Source organism: Callorhinus ursinus, unplaced genomic scaffold, assembly GCF_003265705.2.
Source record: "Callorhinus ursinus isolate GAN/ISIS: 27379988/994484 unplaced genomic scaffold, GSC_fseal_2.0 scaffold76, whole genome shotgun sequence".
NCBI classification, from domain to species: domain Eukaryota; kingdom Metazoa; phylum Chordata; class Mammalia; order Carnivora; family Otariidae; genus Callorhinus; species Callorhinus ursinus.
Genome location: NW_027397138.1, coordinates 1,413,169 through 1,430,139, shown reverse-complemented (window position 1 = coordinate 1,430,139; position 16,971 = coordinate 1,413,169).

Below are 16,971 nucleotides of genomic sequence, written 5' to 3'. Positions count from 1 at the left end.
GCTGCTGCTGGTCCAGGGAACCACACGTGGAGACCCACTAGTTTATAGGGATACAATCTAAAATTAGCACAAATCATTCTTTTTTTATTAAAAAAAACTTTATTAAAGTGCATATACATGCAGCAGAGTACACATATCCAAGTATTCTGCTCAACTATTTTTCAACTGACCAATCACCTGAGCAAGCAATGGAAACTTCCATGTTCCCAGAAACTCCCTTCCTGCTCTCTTCCAGACCTCCCCACTCTCCTTAACAAGGATCAGCAGCATCCTGACTTCTCCCAGCATAGATCACCCGGCCTGTTCTTGAACTTTACGTAAATGGACTCATATAGCTGGCACACTTTGGTATCTTACTTCTTTTTTCAGCAGAATGACTGTGAGATTCACTCATGCTGTTGCGTGAAGCCATAAATGGTTTATTCTCATTGGTGGATCATATTCCAAGCACAAATCATTCCCGAGGTGTTGAAAACACAGATGAGCTTAAGAGCACGAGGAAAAAGTGACACTGAGCAGTGGATGGTAACTTTGCTCAGCTGGAGGTGGGCTTTAAAAAGTAAGTGGTTGAGTAAGAAGAGGGGTCAGTAGAGGTAAGGACTATTGGGGTGGGAGGCGAGGGTAAAGATTACATGTGACATCACAGAGAGAGTGCCTGCTTGGTACCTTTCGCGCTGTAGGAACTCAAATTGTGTTCGGTCTCACATCCTTGTCAGAAAACTATTTAGCACTAAAGGTGGTATTAAAATATTATCACGTATGTTCATTCATTCACTCATCCCATAAAATATTTGTGTCTGCCAGGGCGCCGTCGGTTGGGCGTCCGACTCTTGATTTAGGCTCAGATCATGATCTCAGGGGGATCGAGCCCCACACTGGGCTCTGCGCTCAGTGCAGGGTCTGCTTGTCCCTCTCCCTCTGCTTCTCCCCCTGCTCCCGCTTGCTCTCACTCTCTCTCTCTCAAGTAAATAAATAAATAAAATCTTTAAAAAAATATATTTGTGTCTACTAGTTCCAGAGCACCTGATAGGGACACTGTGGATACAAAGACACAGACTTACCTTCCCTGCCTTTCAGTTGTGCTTAGTAGTAGGCGAGCAAAATGAATGAACTTTCCCAGTGCGGTATGGGGGTGATGGTGGTGATGAGGTGTAAGCGGTATTGTTTTTGGTGGTGGTGGTGGTGGTCTGTCTACCAGGCTCTACGTATGTTCCAGCCGTAGGCATAAGCACTTGCCAAACATTCTCTTATTTACTCCCCAACAACACTAGGAGACAGGTATGATTATGCCTATTTTATAGATGGAGAGCCCAACTTGTCCACGGTCCTCAGCTCACAATTAAGTAGCAAAGCAAAATTCACACCCAGCTCTGTCTGACTGCAGACTCTTAGCCCTTTACCCTCCTGACTTGGCCACAGCCTCTGTGTCGTGCCAGATGCTTGCCCCAGGTGCAGGGCCTCGGATTCTGTCTCGGGGAAACTTCGCGCTTAGGTCCAGTCTCCCAGAGGATGGACTTGAGCCACAGCCATGATGGAGAAGGTCGAGGAAGGCCCTCCAACAAAAAAAGCAGCAATTTCAAGTTTGAGACTTGAGTCCACAGGATGAAAACTGCTTTTTAGAGAGCAAGAAGGTTAAGGAATGCAAAGGTAGCTTGGCTACGCAGGACAGACTTCTTTCCAGAGCCGGCCGGGAGTCGGCTTCGGTGCATGACAAGGGAGTTCCTGGGGAAGTGGTGAGGAGCACGAAGTTGGCCAGAGGCCAGCTGTGCTCACATGAAGAACAACCAGAGCATCCATCAACACACATGCTGCAGTCTTGGAAAAGGCCGGAATTCAGAGTCATAGGAGAGTCGGTGGGGCATCAGCCAAAGATCATAATTTGAAAAGACTCCAGAGAGAGAAGCTGTTTCTAAAAGGTGGATTCCACAGATGGATTTGCTGAGCCCTTTTCATATTTGCAAATGGAAATTCTGTTACTATGGCCACCTAAGAAGTCGCTCCAACCTAGTGACATCAAGCAACTATTTATTACACTCACAGAGTCTGTGGGTCAGGAATTTGGACAAGGAATGACAGAGACAGCTTGGCTGTGCTTCCTGATGGCCTCAGCTGGATGACTCCAAGGCTCAGGGCTTAACATCATTTGAAGGTTCTTCCTTATATGTGTTGGGTGGTGGATGCTGGCTTGGGGGCCTCAGTTCCTCTCCATATGCGTATGTCCACCATGGGGCCCCTCGGCACTAGTTTGGACCTCCTCACAGCTAGGGGCTGGGTTCTGAGGGTGAACTTTCTAAGAGATAGCACCGAGTAGAAACCATATTGCTTTGTATGATTTGGTCTTGGGAGTCCCTTGGCATCATGTGTGTCTGTCAAACACAAAGGCGAGCTCAGGTTCCAAGTTTACTTGGTGCAAATGGTCAGATTCTAGAAAATATGTGGAGCTGGAAATATTGCTTTGGTGACTTTTGGAAAATGCAATCTGTCACAATGAACAAAACAAGTAGACTCTACACCAATATTAATCTATAAACATACTTTAGTCTTCTCTCTGACTCGGCCTAGCTGTGGCGTCATGACTTGGTATCATATAGACAATATATATATGTGTGTATGTGTATATATACATATACATATACATATACATATACATATTTTCTGACTCCTGCTTATGTATTTTGTTTAGGCTGTGTGAGAATCAAGATTGCAGATTGTCTTCAAAAATTAGAAATTCTACCAATATGAGCTGAAATTCTTGCATGCCAACATTTGCCAGAGCAGAGTATCATCTGCTCTCTCTAAACCAAGTATGTACTCTCCACTTGACCTGTTCACTCGAGACCCTAGCACTTGGGTGTTTTCCATGAACTTCAGCCTATTTCATTATGTGCCTGGCCCCCACAGATACTGAGTTTCTGATCCTTGGCATAGAGGATTTGGCTGCCCCTCGTCTAACCACCTAATGGTAACTAGAGGAAGAGATCAGATCTCCACTTGAGCTAAGAAGATAGAAATATAAGTGAAATCATTCCATTCACCATACATTTGAATTGGTTACTATGTCTGCTTGTGCTTGTCCTAAGTTTGCCTAAGAGATTGTAATAAAAACATTATTTGTTCTTAGCCCTAATTGTCTTCGATTTGAACAAAAATCTAAGGAGGGTTTTGGGTCTGGGGTAAACAACTGGGGTATCAGGACCTCTGTGTTGCCAGAGGTGAAGGAAACTCATTAGAGGAGCCTAGAGTAAGGGCTTCATTCACCTAGGATCAAGGCTGAGGGATTCTCTGACCCCCCGAAATTATAACTTATAATTCTGTGCATGTGTTATGCACGTGGGAATGAACATATATTTATACAGGTTTCTTCAAGAGTCCTTGACCCCAAAAGGTTAAGAATTTCTGTAATGTCTTCCAGAACTTCCAGATACAGAAAATCAGGGTGGTGACAACAAGATTTCAAGGGCATTTGTTGCAGGGGAAAGCTGGGAGGGATGCCCAGGAAGAGAGCAGAGGCCAGACTTGGCAAGGGCCCGGCACAGTGCCAATGTGAGCCCAGAAACCAGAGCAAACCTCCCTGAAACTGCTCTTGTCAAGGTCACCAATAACTTGCATGTTGCCGAATCCAGTGGTCAGTTCTCAGCCCCTACCTCGCTTGATCTACAAACCACTTACCCCAAATGAACATTCCTCCTCCTTGAAACACTTCCTTCATTTGGCCTCCAGAACTCCAACTTTTCCTAGTTTTTTCCCTGCCTCATTGGCTACTCCCCCTAAATCCCCTTTGCTGGGTCCTCATCTTCACCCTGACTCCTAAACTTTGGAAGATCCTAGGACTCCTCTATAGACATTGACTTCCTTGGTGATATTGTCTAGTCCCATGGATTTAAACAACATCTATATCCTGAAGGTTTCCAAATTTCTCTCTCTTTATAATACAACTGACCTTCACCTTTTTTTTAGAACTCCATACTTAGATATTTAACTGCCTAATCTACGTTTCCACTTGGGTGATTTAAAAGGACTCTTAAACTTTCCAAGACTGAACTCTTGTGTCTTTTCCCTGCCCTCCCCCTCCCCCAACCAATTCCTCCCTCAGGCTTTCCCATCTCAGCGAATGGGACCCCTAGGACCTCCGGAGGAGAGCCCTCTCTTGCCTCACCTGGCACCACAAGCTGCCCTGAACTTTTTCCACTTCAGAATCAGGACAGCCACAATCAAATCAGGAAGCCTAAACGAGATCGCCAGGCCAGTCCAGCCAGCACCTCCCATGGGTATTTGAGGTAGACAGAAACCCCCAGAGTTTCCTGCTGTTCCACAAAATGGACCCCAATTGACATGTGGCCAAGGACCAGCCCATCTTAATGGAAACCTCAATCATGGCAGCCTTGCAGAGAAGGCTTTGAGGAACAGAAACACAGGGGATGTGAGCCTTCAGGTTGCATTTTTTTTTTTTAAGGAGAAGCCTAGTTGAGGGGGGGCGGGGGGAGCATGCACGAAGTGGAGGTTTTGAAGGTAGACTATGAACAAATCAAAAGAGCAACACAATTTTAAGCAAATTAAGGCTGAATGGGAGACAGGAGGCAGTTCCCCTGAGGGATGGAGTCAGCTCTCTAATGGGGCACTGGCCTCTCATGCAATTATTCTGATTATGAACGGCCACCAAAGAAAAAGGCCCTGACGTGCTTCTCCCGAATCCCAGCAAAACACTGAGATGAGCATTGTTTATAAAATGCTTCAAAGGACCAGATGACAGGCTAGAAGCTATTATTGTTTCTGATTTGCTCTGTAGTCCTGCCATGCATATTTATAATACAATTCAAGAGGCAGCAATACCTCCCCGAAGACACACAGAGTATTCCCCCAGGCTGGGCTGTGGCAGGCGATGGACATGATGCCCGACATCCTTCCTGTTCCAAAGAGCTGTTTCTGCGTGGCCTCAGTCCTGGTGGCTCTAGATCTTGACATTTAGGAACCAGGTGAAAGTTCTATCTTTCCTGAACATCCTCTCTCACGCCCGGCTGGAAGGAAGTTCTCCCTCTTCTCTGCTCTCACACTTTATCCAGCTCTCTACTACAGTTCTCATGATTGGGGCACCTGGGTGGCTCAGTCGGTTAGGCCTCTGATTCCTGATTTTGGTTCAGGTCTCCATGTTAGGGTCGTGAGTTCAGGTCCCCAGTTGGGCTCTGCGCTGGGTGTGGAGACTGCTTAAAATAAAATAAAATAAAATTCTCATGATTTTCTACTCTTCATGATAGTTACTTCATGTGCCTGTACATGCCTTCCTCTTAGAGTTTGGTCTTGTGGAGGCTCTTAGAGTTTGGTCTTGTGGAGGGCAGGAGCTAAGGCTCGTTCATCTTTGATTCTCTGGCGTTCTCCATAGTGCCTGACACCCACAGATGCTGAAGGTTGAGTAAATGAAAGAATAAAAAGGAACACATGAGGTGGACGCTGCCTCCCACAGTGCTCATGGTAAAAATAGCGACCATTTTGGATGTTTGCGACGTGGTAGGTTTTAAGCTCACAACTTTGTGTCTGATTCCAACGCCAGACAGAATAGATGCCACCCCACAGGGAACAGTATGAAGCATTCCCTGAAGCTTCCAGCCCGTCTGTTTGAAATGCCTACAAGACATCTTCGCATAGGATCAATTGAAAGGCAACATTTCAAAGACAGAAGTGGTGACGGGAGACACAGCATCTTAGTATTAATATATTAATTTTGACTGAGAACTTACTAATTTTTAGTTAATTACTTAATTGTTGTCTTAGTTCATTTGGGCTGCTAGAACAAAGTACCATAGGCTGGGTAGCTTATAAACACCAGCAATTTATTTCTTAATACTCCTAGAGGCTAAAAGTCCAAGACCAGCGTGCCAGGGTGGCCAGGTGAGCGCCCTCTGCGGGGGTTGCAGACTTGGCCTTGTGGAACAAGGCAGAAAGGAGCGAGGGAGCTCTCAAAGTGCGGGGTCTCTTGTGTAAGGGCTCTAATTCTCCTCAGGAGGGCTCCACCTTCATGACTTAATCACCTCCCGAAGGCCCCCACCTCCTAATACCAGCACCTCGAGGGGCAGATTTCAACACAGGAGTTCTGGAGGGAACACATTCAGATCACAGCAATTGCTAAAGAATATTGCCTAGAACTTAATATTGCCAAAGCTCTCCTCTCAGTGCTTTGCTTGGACCATTTTTACAACAACCCCATGAGCTAGGTCTTATGATCATACTTTCATAAATGAAGAAATGGAGCCATGAAGTGGTTTGTTTCCCTGTTCCCACAGCTAGTAGGCAGTGGATTCAGACTCTGGACCCAGGCAGTCTGGCCTCAGCACCTGAGCTCCTAACCAATCTCCTGTTGCTATCATTTCCCGGATAGGGGATCAAGGTCCTAAGAAAATGGGACACGGGATCTTAAGAGAATAGCAGGCACAATGGGTAAGTTTTGGCCATGAAGAAAAACTAGGTGTGAGACAGGCACACTGCTTAAAGAGACTTCCGAACTGCAGTGTAGAGAGTACCCGGTGCGTGGTGAGCTGGCGCTGTGGGTGCGGCCTCAGGTGTGCCATCTGCGTCTCCCTCCAGGAGGGCGTGCGGTGAGGAGGGCAGCTGGGGAACCGCCTCAAGCTGCTCCAGATTTAGATCTCCCCATGTGTGCTTGCTGAGGCCACGGCCTCCCCAGGCTCTTCCCAGCCCACGACGAGGCTCGGCAAAAGTAGGACAGCCTGGCCAGCTCTGTCCAGCGCAGGCTTCTCTGGCGGGGAATGTTTGCCCTGGGGCTCCCTGTTGGCCTGGTTGAGATTTCCTCAGAGCTCACTGCCGTCAGAGGCTCCTCTTATCCAGGGTCCTTCCTTCCCTCTCTCCTCTCACAGGGGTCCGACCCGAAGCAGGGAGTGGGGCCCTCCACCTCTCAGCTGCTCCCTTGCCCCTTGATCCTTCACAGGTGCTTCTCCAATACATTTCTGGCATGTCTAATACTGTCTTGGCATTTGCTTCTCAGAGGACCCGAAGTGACTCACTGAGAGAGGAAGTGAGAAAAAAATGACCCTTAGTCTGCCTGGGCTGCTATAATAAAATACCCATAGACTGGCTTCCATGACAGACATTTGCTCCTTTGGAGGCATGTGAACATCCAGCCATACTACCCTCCTCCTGTTTTGACTATAATCTACTTAAGAAGATTAAATGTACAGACAAGAAATGGCTAAGAAACCATTCAAGGTGGGCGCCTGTGCGGCTCAGTCGGGTAAGCGTCTGCCTTCGGCTCAGGTCACGATCTCAGGATCCTGGCATTGAGCCCCACGGTGGGCTCGCTGCTCAGGGGGGAGTCTGCTTCTCCCGCTACCCCTCACTCGTACTTGTGATCTCTTTCTCTCTCTCATACTCTCTCTCTCAAATAAATAAAATCTTAAAAAAAGGAAACAGTTCAAGGCATCGTACAATTTCTGAAATGTTTTGAATTTATAATTCCCTCTTTTTTTCTAGAAACATCGTAGAGTGCTTACATAAATACATAGGACCCAAAAGCTAAAAAGAAAGGGTGGAGGGGATCCAGGCAAAGGGAAAACAGGTCTGGAGAATGACTAGTGAAGGAAATGTGGAGACGGGGACATGCAAGACACATGCACAGATCTGCCGCAGAACTCCCCAGTGGCCCAGCACAGAGGAGCTCCTGGTCTTCACAGGACTCACCAAGACTGACATAAAACCAACCCAGTTCCTCCAAAGATGCCCTGCTTTTCTAGTTGCCAAAACCTGGTGCCGTGAGGAATGCTCCTGGGGTTCCTGGTCAGGGCAGCTCATTGTGATGACACTCGGATGGCGGTCCCAAACAACACCCCTAAAAGCTATGATCAGATGTTGCCCGGGGCTGTTTCTTCTGGCAGCTCTGCCTGGTGAATGGCCCATTCAGAGCAGCTGTTCTGTGACAGCGAGTCTCTGGGGCTCAACCTCATCCGTCCGAGAGCACAGCCCTTGCACGATCTGCCTAATCTGGCCATAAAACTCGGAACATGCACATGGAGGAAGGAATGAGGTGTTCTTCCTTCATCCATCCATAATCACGATCTCATAAATCAGGCTCTTACCAAATGACTGGAATCAAAGAGTTTGTGGTGGTAGCCTTTGGGAGGATCCGGAGAGAGGGTTCAACTTCTCCTTTGCAAATTAAAGGGCTGAATCAAGACAAGGGCCCTGGAAGTGGTGCAAGGGAGATGATCTCCAAAGAAGCACAAAATTTACTATTACGGGGAATGTGAAAAAAAGAAAACGGGAAGAAAGAAAACCTGAACCCCCCGCGTCACCCACGGGCACTGCCTCCGACCATCTTGGTCTCAGGCTTACGCCACTGTTCTCAGGATGGCAGGGCGACGGTCGCTGGCTGGGTCACCCATACACGCAGAGGCCAGTGCGCTTCCCACTGTGTTAACCTGAATGATTGGCTCGGGCACAGACCACTTCTGGTTATGCTGTGGGCTCACATCTCAAGCCCAGCTAAAGTCACCACTAAAAATGTGGCTTGACTTGAGAAGAGCAAATTGCGTTTAGTGGAGAATGCAGGTAAGGGAAGTGGTGATGTCCCGGGGTAACTGAGTTATTTCTGTATCTCCCGAAGCCTGTGACTCCTCATCAGATCCATTCTACCACCGCTGAGGTCCCCTTTTCTCTGAACTGAGAGAATTCGATGGAAGGTGTTTCTCATGGAACATTATCTCCACATGGACTGGGACTGCCATTACTCCCGTTTCATGTGTTAGCAGTGGAACACTGACAGATGAAAGGCGAGTTTAAGTGATGCCCTGGCTTTGCGGGACACATGCTTTTCTCTCTTTTTCAGAGCCGGAAGCCTCAGGAGAGGAAATGTGCTTTGTAGAAATGGCAGGTACTGGGGGCCGAGTGGGCCAGCATCCCCGGTGTCCTGAGTTCCCATGTGGGTGGACCCGGGGCAGCAGGCTAGGCGGGCTCCTGCCCGTCTCAGAGCTCATGCTGAGCACCGAGCGCTTCACGGGGAAGATGTTAGGGCACCGAACGCCACTATCGGCCACCACGCTTGTAAAGTACTTTGCATTTTATTGGATTCGCACACCATCCTGAGAGCGAGGCGTCATCCACCCCCTGTGACAGCTGAGGAGACTGAGCCCGGTCCCCGTGGCCTCTCATCTTGCTCAAGGTCGCCGTGTTAGTGTGTGTTGGGTTCAGAATTTGAATCCAAATACACAGAATCGTGTCCCTCACTACTGGAGATGTTTGGGGGCCAGAGCGAACAAATGAGCGAGAGAGAGATTTGGGGAGCTCAGACTGTGATCCAGCGTGGCCACGGTCAGTCGTGACACAGTGACGGTGGCAAAGCTCTTTTCCCGTGGGCCCGGAGCATGCAGAGGCCTTGGTAGACAAACGGAAATGGATACGAGTTTAACTTGGGATGTGCTTACTTGTTTTCCTTTGTTTTCGCTTGTTTGTTCTTGTCGGGGACAGAATAATATGTAGTAACCTGCCCTAGTCAAGCAATTAAAAATCAAATACTAAGCACCCATTATTTTTTCTGAGGTTGGGAGGAAGTGCAAATGAATAACATGAAGCCTCTGTGAGAGGCCAGAAGCTCCCGTCTCTTGTGGGAGGGTTAATCCCGTGCGATCTCTCGCACCCCTCGAAAGAAGACATGGTGAGAAGACAGAGAGGAGGTGGCCCCTGCACCTGTGGGGATCCGGGAAGGCTCCTGACAGACTGAAGCTAGACCACGAGGGATGGGCAGCACTTGGAAGGGCAGATGGCCCTCGAGGGAGAAGGGACAGGGTGAGTGAGGGAGAAGCAGGGACATTTGAGAAACTACAGGCGGACCAAGCATAGGGTCCGAGGTTGGTGGTGTTTATTGTGATCTTGAACAACTAAGTTTGCACCATTACTTATACAGGGGAAGACTGCAACGGAGGTTTGGAATGGCCCCAAGGGACAGCCGCTGGCCTCCTTTGGTGACAGTTCCTCATAGAGCAGAGTTCTCAGAATCAGAGCCTTTGGGGTTGGAAGCCAGGAGAGCGTGTCTCTCCCGCTTGCCAGCGTGTGGCACTTGAGGTCCCCTCTCGGAACTCCCTCTGCAACCACTCAGGGTCCACCTCCCCTCCACCCCCACCACCCTGGATGGCCCTGCCAGCAGAAGACGCTCCCTCCCACCCAGCTGGAATCCGTCTTGGTCCAGACTCACCGAGAATCTTTCCCCATCTACACAAGAACCTTCCACACAGATGAATACAGACTTCCCACCCTTCCAAATCTTCTCTTATCTGGACTGAATGTGGGGTGCTTTCAGCAGTTCCCATTCATCATTCTTGGGTTTCCTTGTTCTGCTCTGAACACGTGTATTTATTTCTCCTCAAGGGCAGGTTTGCTCTCTGAATCCTGGCAGCATCCCGCCCCCCACCACCATGTGCCAGTGTGTATTCTGCTGGGCACTAGGAACACAGCCGTGAAGAAAACAGCTTGTCCATATGAGAGGTGGGAGAAGGTAGGGGTGGGGGCAGGGGAGAACTAAGGTTTATTGTTTACTATATACTAGGCATTATGCCAAAAGCTTTACACATGTTATGGCTATTTCTTATAAACTGGGATCATTATCCCCATTTTGCAGATCAGCAAACTGAGGCTCACGTATCTGAAAGGAGTCAAGCAAAGTCAAGTAAGTGGTGGAGTTGTGGTTTGCACCCCTCTCTGTGTGACCCCAGACAGGCAGACTGATATGTCAGAAGACTAGCACTGTGTCTTGAGCATCTCTGAGCTCCATATTTAAAGATTTTATTTATTTGAGAGAGAGTGAGAGCAAGAGAGATCACAGAGGGTGAAGCAGACTCCCTGATGGGCAGAGAGCTCAATGCAGGCTCCATCCCAGGACCCTGATATCATGACCTGAGCTGAAGGCAGACGCCTAACTAACTGAGCCACCCAGGAGCCCCTGAACCTCCACATTTAGAACAGTGTCTTGCATACAGTAGGTGCTCAGTGTTAAGCACATGTTTAGACCCACCCTCTGAAAGCACTGACTCACTATTATAAGCAAAACACATTCTAGCTGTATTTCCTCCAATTTCTTTTCTGGCTTCAAAACCACAAACTTTTCCACATGAGAGATCTTTCATTTTTCCTGGTATGCTGCTGGGCCATAGTGCTCAGGCTTCTGACAGCCTATTAAATAATTACATCTGTCTTCACATGTTTTATGAGCTTTTTCCAAGGACCCACTCAGGAGATAACAGGAGGATGGATGTAGCTGTGTTGGTCCAGGGCTGATGGATGGCCTGCCATGGGCAATTTTCAAGTAGAAGGGAAACAGACTCAAGAGAAACATTTTTTTTTCTCTGACTTGGATGCCCTCCGCTAAATCACGCCCTCTGCCTCAGCCCAGCCAGGGTCCTAGGGCGTCTAGTCTAAGTCTCTGGACTAGAGCCCCTTTGTGGCTCATGCCAGGAAAGCAATGCTGAGCCTGGGCTGCCCTTGCTCAGCACCCATCTCATCTCCTTTCCCACTTAAGGCTTGGTCAATAAGACTCCAAAATCGCAGAATTTTCAAAACCCAAGGGACTGTGCCTTGGTTATTCTATGTGGTCTCCGTCAGAATGTAGAGGGTAGAGGAGGCAGTAAGGACAATAGGCAGGAAGGGCTTAAGCAGAGGAGACACGGACATGGAAGGAAGGAAAAGAGGTCAACACCATGGAAGACCCTCCCAAGAAGTGTCCACATAGAATGTTCTGGAAAACTGAGGCAGCAAGGGAAGAGTAAGGCAGCTGCAGTCGGGGTCTGAGGCCTGGCCCTCCCCTGTGCCCCTGCCCAGGCCGGACTCAGAATGACTGTGGGGCAGTTGCCCAAGCCTGTTCAGCTCTGCTCACATCCTGCGAGTTGATTATAGCATTGCTCGTAGTGGAGAGGAAACAGAAAATAAACAGAAGAGGGAAATAAAATGAACAGCCAGTCAAAAGGTGATTGCTGGAATAAATTATTGTGAACTTTCACCAGAAGGCCCCAAACTGTAGCATTTGCCAGTTTCCAGGATGTAAATTCTCCCAATGTGGACTAATTGAAGCTACTTGTGATTCATAACTAGCTTACCAAATTCTTGAATATTGACTAACTCGCTCTTGCAAGAGGTGAGTACTAAATACTAGATGGTTCCAGAACACCACTGAATCTTGCACATTGCCATGAAGAAGAACGAGTTAGAATTATGCTAATTAACTCGGAAATATTTCTATAAAATTTTGTTGAATAAGAATAACAAAGGTAGGGAATTATGTCATGTGATCCCGTATTTATAAAGCAAGCAAGTGTGTGCGGACATGGGCAAGCAGTGGTGTGATCATACGAGCAAGGAGAAAAACATGGATGATACACATTAGGCTGCTGACATGGGTTATCTTGTGGGAGCTAAGGTGGAAGGAGTGGGAAAGGAGGGAAAAGGGAAAGCAAGAAACAAAGTAGAAAAATACTGGGTCTTTTTATATTAGTTTTTAAAAAGCACACATAATATATGAAATACAATTAAATTCATTTTACATGAAAGTACATATATATGTCAAAATTTAAAAAAAAAATGGGGTCGAAGTGAGGCAAAAGGAATGTAAATGTGGCCAGTGGTGAACAGTATGTATTAACTGACATATGCTGAAACTTTTACATGATAATTATTAAAAAGGAAGAATAAATAAATAATGCATTAATAAAATAGTACATTAAATTAATTTTTTTCTCATTAGGCAAAAATGTGTATTCTGTTTGAGAAATAAAGGGAAAGTATGGAGGGGGCAACCCTGTCATCTGATGGATGTTGACCTTGTGTTCACAGTGGACCACCAGGCAGAAAGGGGATACCCGTACAGATGGTTGCTGTCCTGGAGAAACAGTAAGAAAAACGCTGACTTTCTCTGCCCCAAGGGTGGTCAAAGAGTCAACCCTGGGACAGAGAGACGGAGTCCTACCACCCAGGCTAGCCAACTGATCAGGAAATAATTTTTATAACACTTTTAAATGGGCTATCACATTATTTAAATATACATTTGGGGATATGAAAAATCAATCCACATAGTCACAGAATCACTAAGTTCAAGAGCTGAACTTGAAATTTAAATCTCTTAATTACAGTCTGAATGAGAGAAGGCAGCAGCAATAATTTTCCCCTAACATTAGAACATTCTCCCAAGGTCAAAGGCATAGAATTCCCAACACCTGTGGGCTTCTCTGTAGATCTAGAATTCCACACCAGATGTAGTTGGTCTAGCTCTGGCCAACTTACACAGGGGTTTAGCCCATAAATCAGCTTGAAGAATGCCTCGGTGTGGGTTAAAAATTCCTTCAGAGCCTATACAGTTTCCTAACATGATAGGGCATCTCATCCTCACTGTTCTGAAAATAGGCTACAAATACTGGAGCCGCCTGAATTGCAGGAAGGAAGGGCAGGGGGCTGAGTTTGGCTTCAGCTGGGCCAAGGGTGACCTCATCGTCTGCCCTGGGATCTGGGAAGCCCCTGCTCACTGTCCTTTCTTAGGGAGCAGTTAGTGCAGTCGGGACGCGTGCCGCTCCCCCCCCCCCCCCGATCACAGAGAAGCAGCTGGGGTGGTAAAAGCTGCATGCACGGTGGCAACGTGGAATAGTTGAGGAAAAAAGATGATGTGGACCTGCGTGCGCAGACACGCGTATGTGGGTGTGCATACACACAGGTGTGTCTGTGTGTGTGTGCTGGATTGTACAACATTTTATTATAACCACTTTGCCCATTAACACCTGTTCTGATACCTAGACCAAAACATACAGAACTCTGTTTGGAAAAAAAGGGCTGTGTAACGTACCATGCTGGGAACTTGAAATGCGTACCATGCAGTTCTTTCTAGAGGGGAAAACGCAGCCTTCTGCAGGGATAAGACAGAGGCACAAAGCAACTTTTATAAAAGACAGAATACGTGTGTTAATATACGTGTCATATCTGAGCCAGTGACATCTCACTCCTAAGCATAAAGAAAGCTAAGAGGAAAAACAAAATGGTGGTGACCCCATTTCATTTTGACACCCAGTAATTTATTTAAGAGGTGCCTCGATTTAAAAATAATGACCAAGCACATTTCTCTCCTCACCTTAATAAGTAGTCTAAGAGAGATTCAAAGGGTTTTGCATATATAAACCCAGAAGTGAAATAAAATTGCATCGACTAAGATTGTTTCTCTTATCTGTGAGAATAGGGGCTGGAAACAGAAATTAAATTGAATTATGGTAAGACAAAAATATATACATTTATATATATCTGAGTCTGTAGCCTGAGAATTATACCTTCTATATATATGGCAGGAGTTAAGTTTAAGGAGATAGTCTATCTACCTATCTAGCCAGCTAGTGTGTGTGTGTGTGTGTGTGTGTGTGTGTGTGTGTATATGTAATATCTACATAATATTAGGTATTTTATATAATATCTTATATGTGTGTATGTATAACATATACATAATATTAGGTATTAATATAATGTTGAAGAATATTCAATATTAATATAATATTGAAGAAAAGAATACTGTGGGTCTAAAACAGAGACAGGATAATGCAGTGGTTCTCAAATTAGGATAAAGATTGGTATCAATTAGAGAGCTTGAGAAAATATGGATGTCCAAAAGATTCTGATTTAATTGGTTGGGGTATGACCTGGGTGTCAAGGTCTTTAAAAGTTTCCAGGTAGTTCTAATGTGCAGCCAAGGTTGAAAATCACGAGAGCAGGAAAGAGGTTATGAGAATAAAAGAGAGATTTTGAAAATTTTAAGTATGATTGTCAAAATTAAACAAAAAATCGGCAAAATAACTGAAATGAAAGGGGATAAAAAATGCCCTAGAAAGTAGAACCAAAAGAGACCAAAACATGAAGAAGAAAAATAAAAGATGGAAGGGTAATCTACCAACCAATTGGAGGTCTGAACAGAGAGAACAGAGGAAATAGAGGGGAGAAATTTTTACCAGAACCGAGGGCGGTGAATCACCAAACACTCACTGAGAATCAAAAATGGTAATAGACTCATAGCTACGTGTATCATTATGAAATTTTAAAACAGCCAGCGTGAGTGAGAGAAAACATCCCAAAAGACCTCAGACATTAAAAACAAAATACTAGGACATATATAAAGGAATATAAAGGAGATTGACATCAGAGTTTTCAGGAGCAATACTAAATTTAGAAAAAAAATGGACCAAAGCTTTTAGATTCTAAGAGAAATTTATTTTAAACCCATACTCACAGGGCACCTGGGTGGCTCAGTCGGTTAAGCATCTGCCTTCGGCTCAGGTGAGGATCCCAGGGCCCTGGGATCAAGCCCTGCATCGGGCTCCTTCTTCAGGGAGCCTGCTTCTCCCTCTCCCTCTGCCTGCCGCTCCCCCTGCTTGTGCTCTCTCTCTGTCAAATAAATAAATAAAATCTTAAAAAAAAAAATAAACCCATACTCAAGAAAGCCATCAGTGGTGTTGGGGGTTTGGCAGTAGGGGCAGAGTGTGTGGAGGGGGCAGGTGGGAGTGGGGGTGGGAGGGTTGGGTCAGTGGGTGGGGGTGGGGTGAGGTTGGGTCAGTGGGTGGGGGGGGGGGGGGTGGGGTCGGGGGGGGGGTGGGTAAACTAAAGCTAGATGTAGACATACAAGGACTCACCTGTGTTAAATTTCCCTAGGAAGTTTACTACAGGGTGTATTCTGTGAGAAGAAAGGAACAAATCAAGGAGAAAGACATGGGGCACTGAAAATAGGACATTCTACGTGGGAGAGCATTAATGGCAGTCCTATAATTACACTCATGTGGGGACCACTATTCCATCTGGAAGGGTACAGAAGAGAGAGAACTTGACTGCTAATCTCATATAATGAAATCACTTTTTTTTAAATGAAGATACATGAAGATACTAAGGAAGAAGAGAAAGGTAATCAGAAGCTCTAAGAAAATAGAAAAGCTGTCTAAGCAAGGGAATTTAATCATAATACTGGCATTTTAAATTCTTTGACCTATGAAATCTTCTTATGTAATCAATTTATCTCTTTTATTTTTTGTTGTATTTTCTGCTTTTGATACCATGCTTAGAAAGGCCCTCCCTTGGGGCGCCTGGGTAGATCAATGGCTTAAGTATCTGACTCTTGATTTCTGCTCAGGTCATGATCTCAGGGTTGTGAGATTGAGCCCCCTGTGGTTCCTGTGCGGAGCCTCATAGCAAGCCCCGCCTGGGGCTTGGAGCCTGCCTAATATTCTCTCTTGCTCCCTCTGCACACCCCCCACCCCCAGAGCTTGTGTGTTCTCTCTTAAAAAAAATAAAAGAAAAAAGAAAGTTCATCTCAGCTCAGAATTTTTTTTTTAAAGATTTTATTTATTTATTTGACAGAGAGAGACACAGCGAGAGAGGGAACACAAGCAGGGGGAGTGGGGAGAAGCCGGCTTTCCGATGAGCAGGGAGCCCAATGCGGGACTCGATCCCAGGGGATCATGATCTGAGCCGAAGGCAGATGCTTAACCGACTGAGCCACCCAGGCGCCCCTCAGCTCAGAATTAAACACACATTTGCCTATGGTTTTCTCTAGTACATTTGTTTGTTCATTTCCTTTAAACCTTTAAACCATAGGGAATTGCCCCCGGAGGACTCGTTGCGGGGGTGCTGTCGGGGAACAGCTCTGTGTGGGCACCCGGGACTTCGCGATGCACCTGCACAGGCCAACAGGACTTGAACGCAGCCGATGAGAACCTTGGCAGAACGTCTTGGGATCTTCCAGGAATGTGGGAAAATGGGGGACTTGAGAGGAGCTGCTCCTGGCTTCACTGGCTCCCAAGGATTCTGTCAGAGACAGCTTCCCACGACCTCCTGGTTCTGATGAGGTTTGAGGCTTTCTGCCTCCCTCCCTTGGGGTACAAGCAGGAAGCTATGAAGCTTCGCTGCCCCCTGACACGGGATCCTCTGTGCCACGTGTCCTGTGATTAGTGCCCACGTGGTTTCAGGGTCACT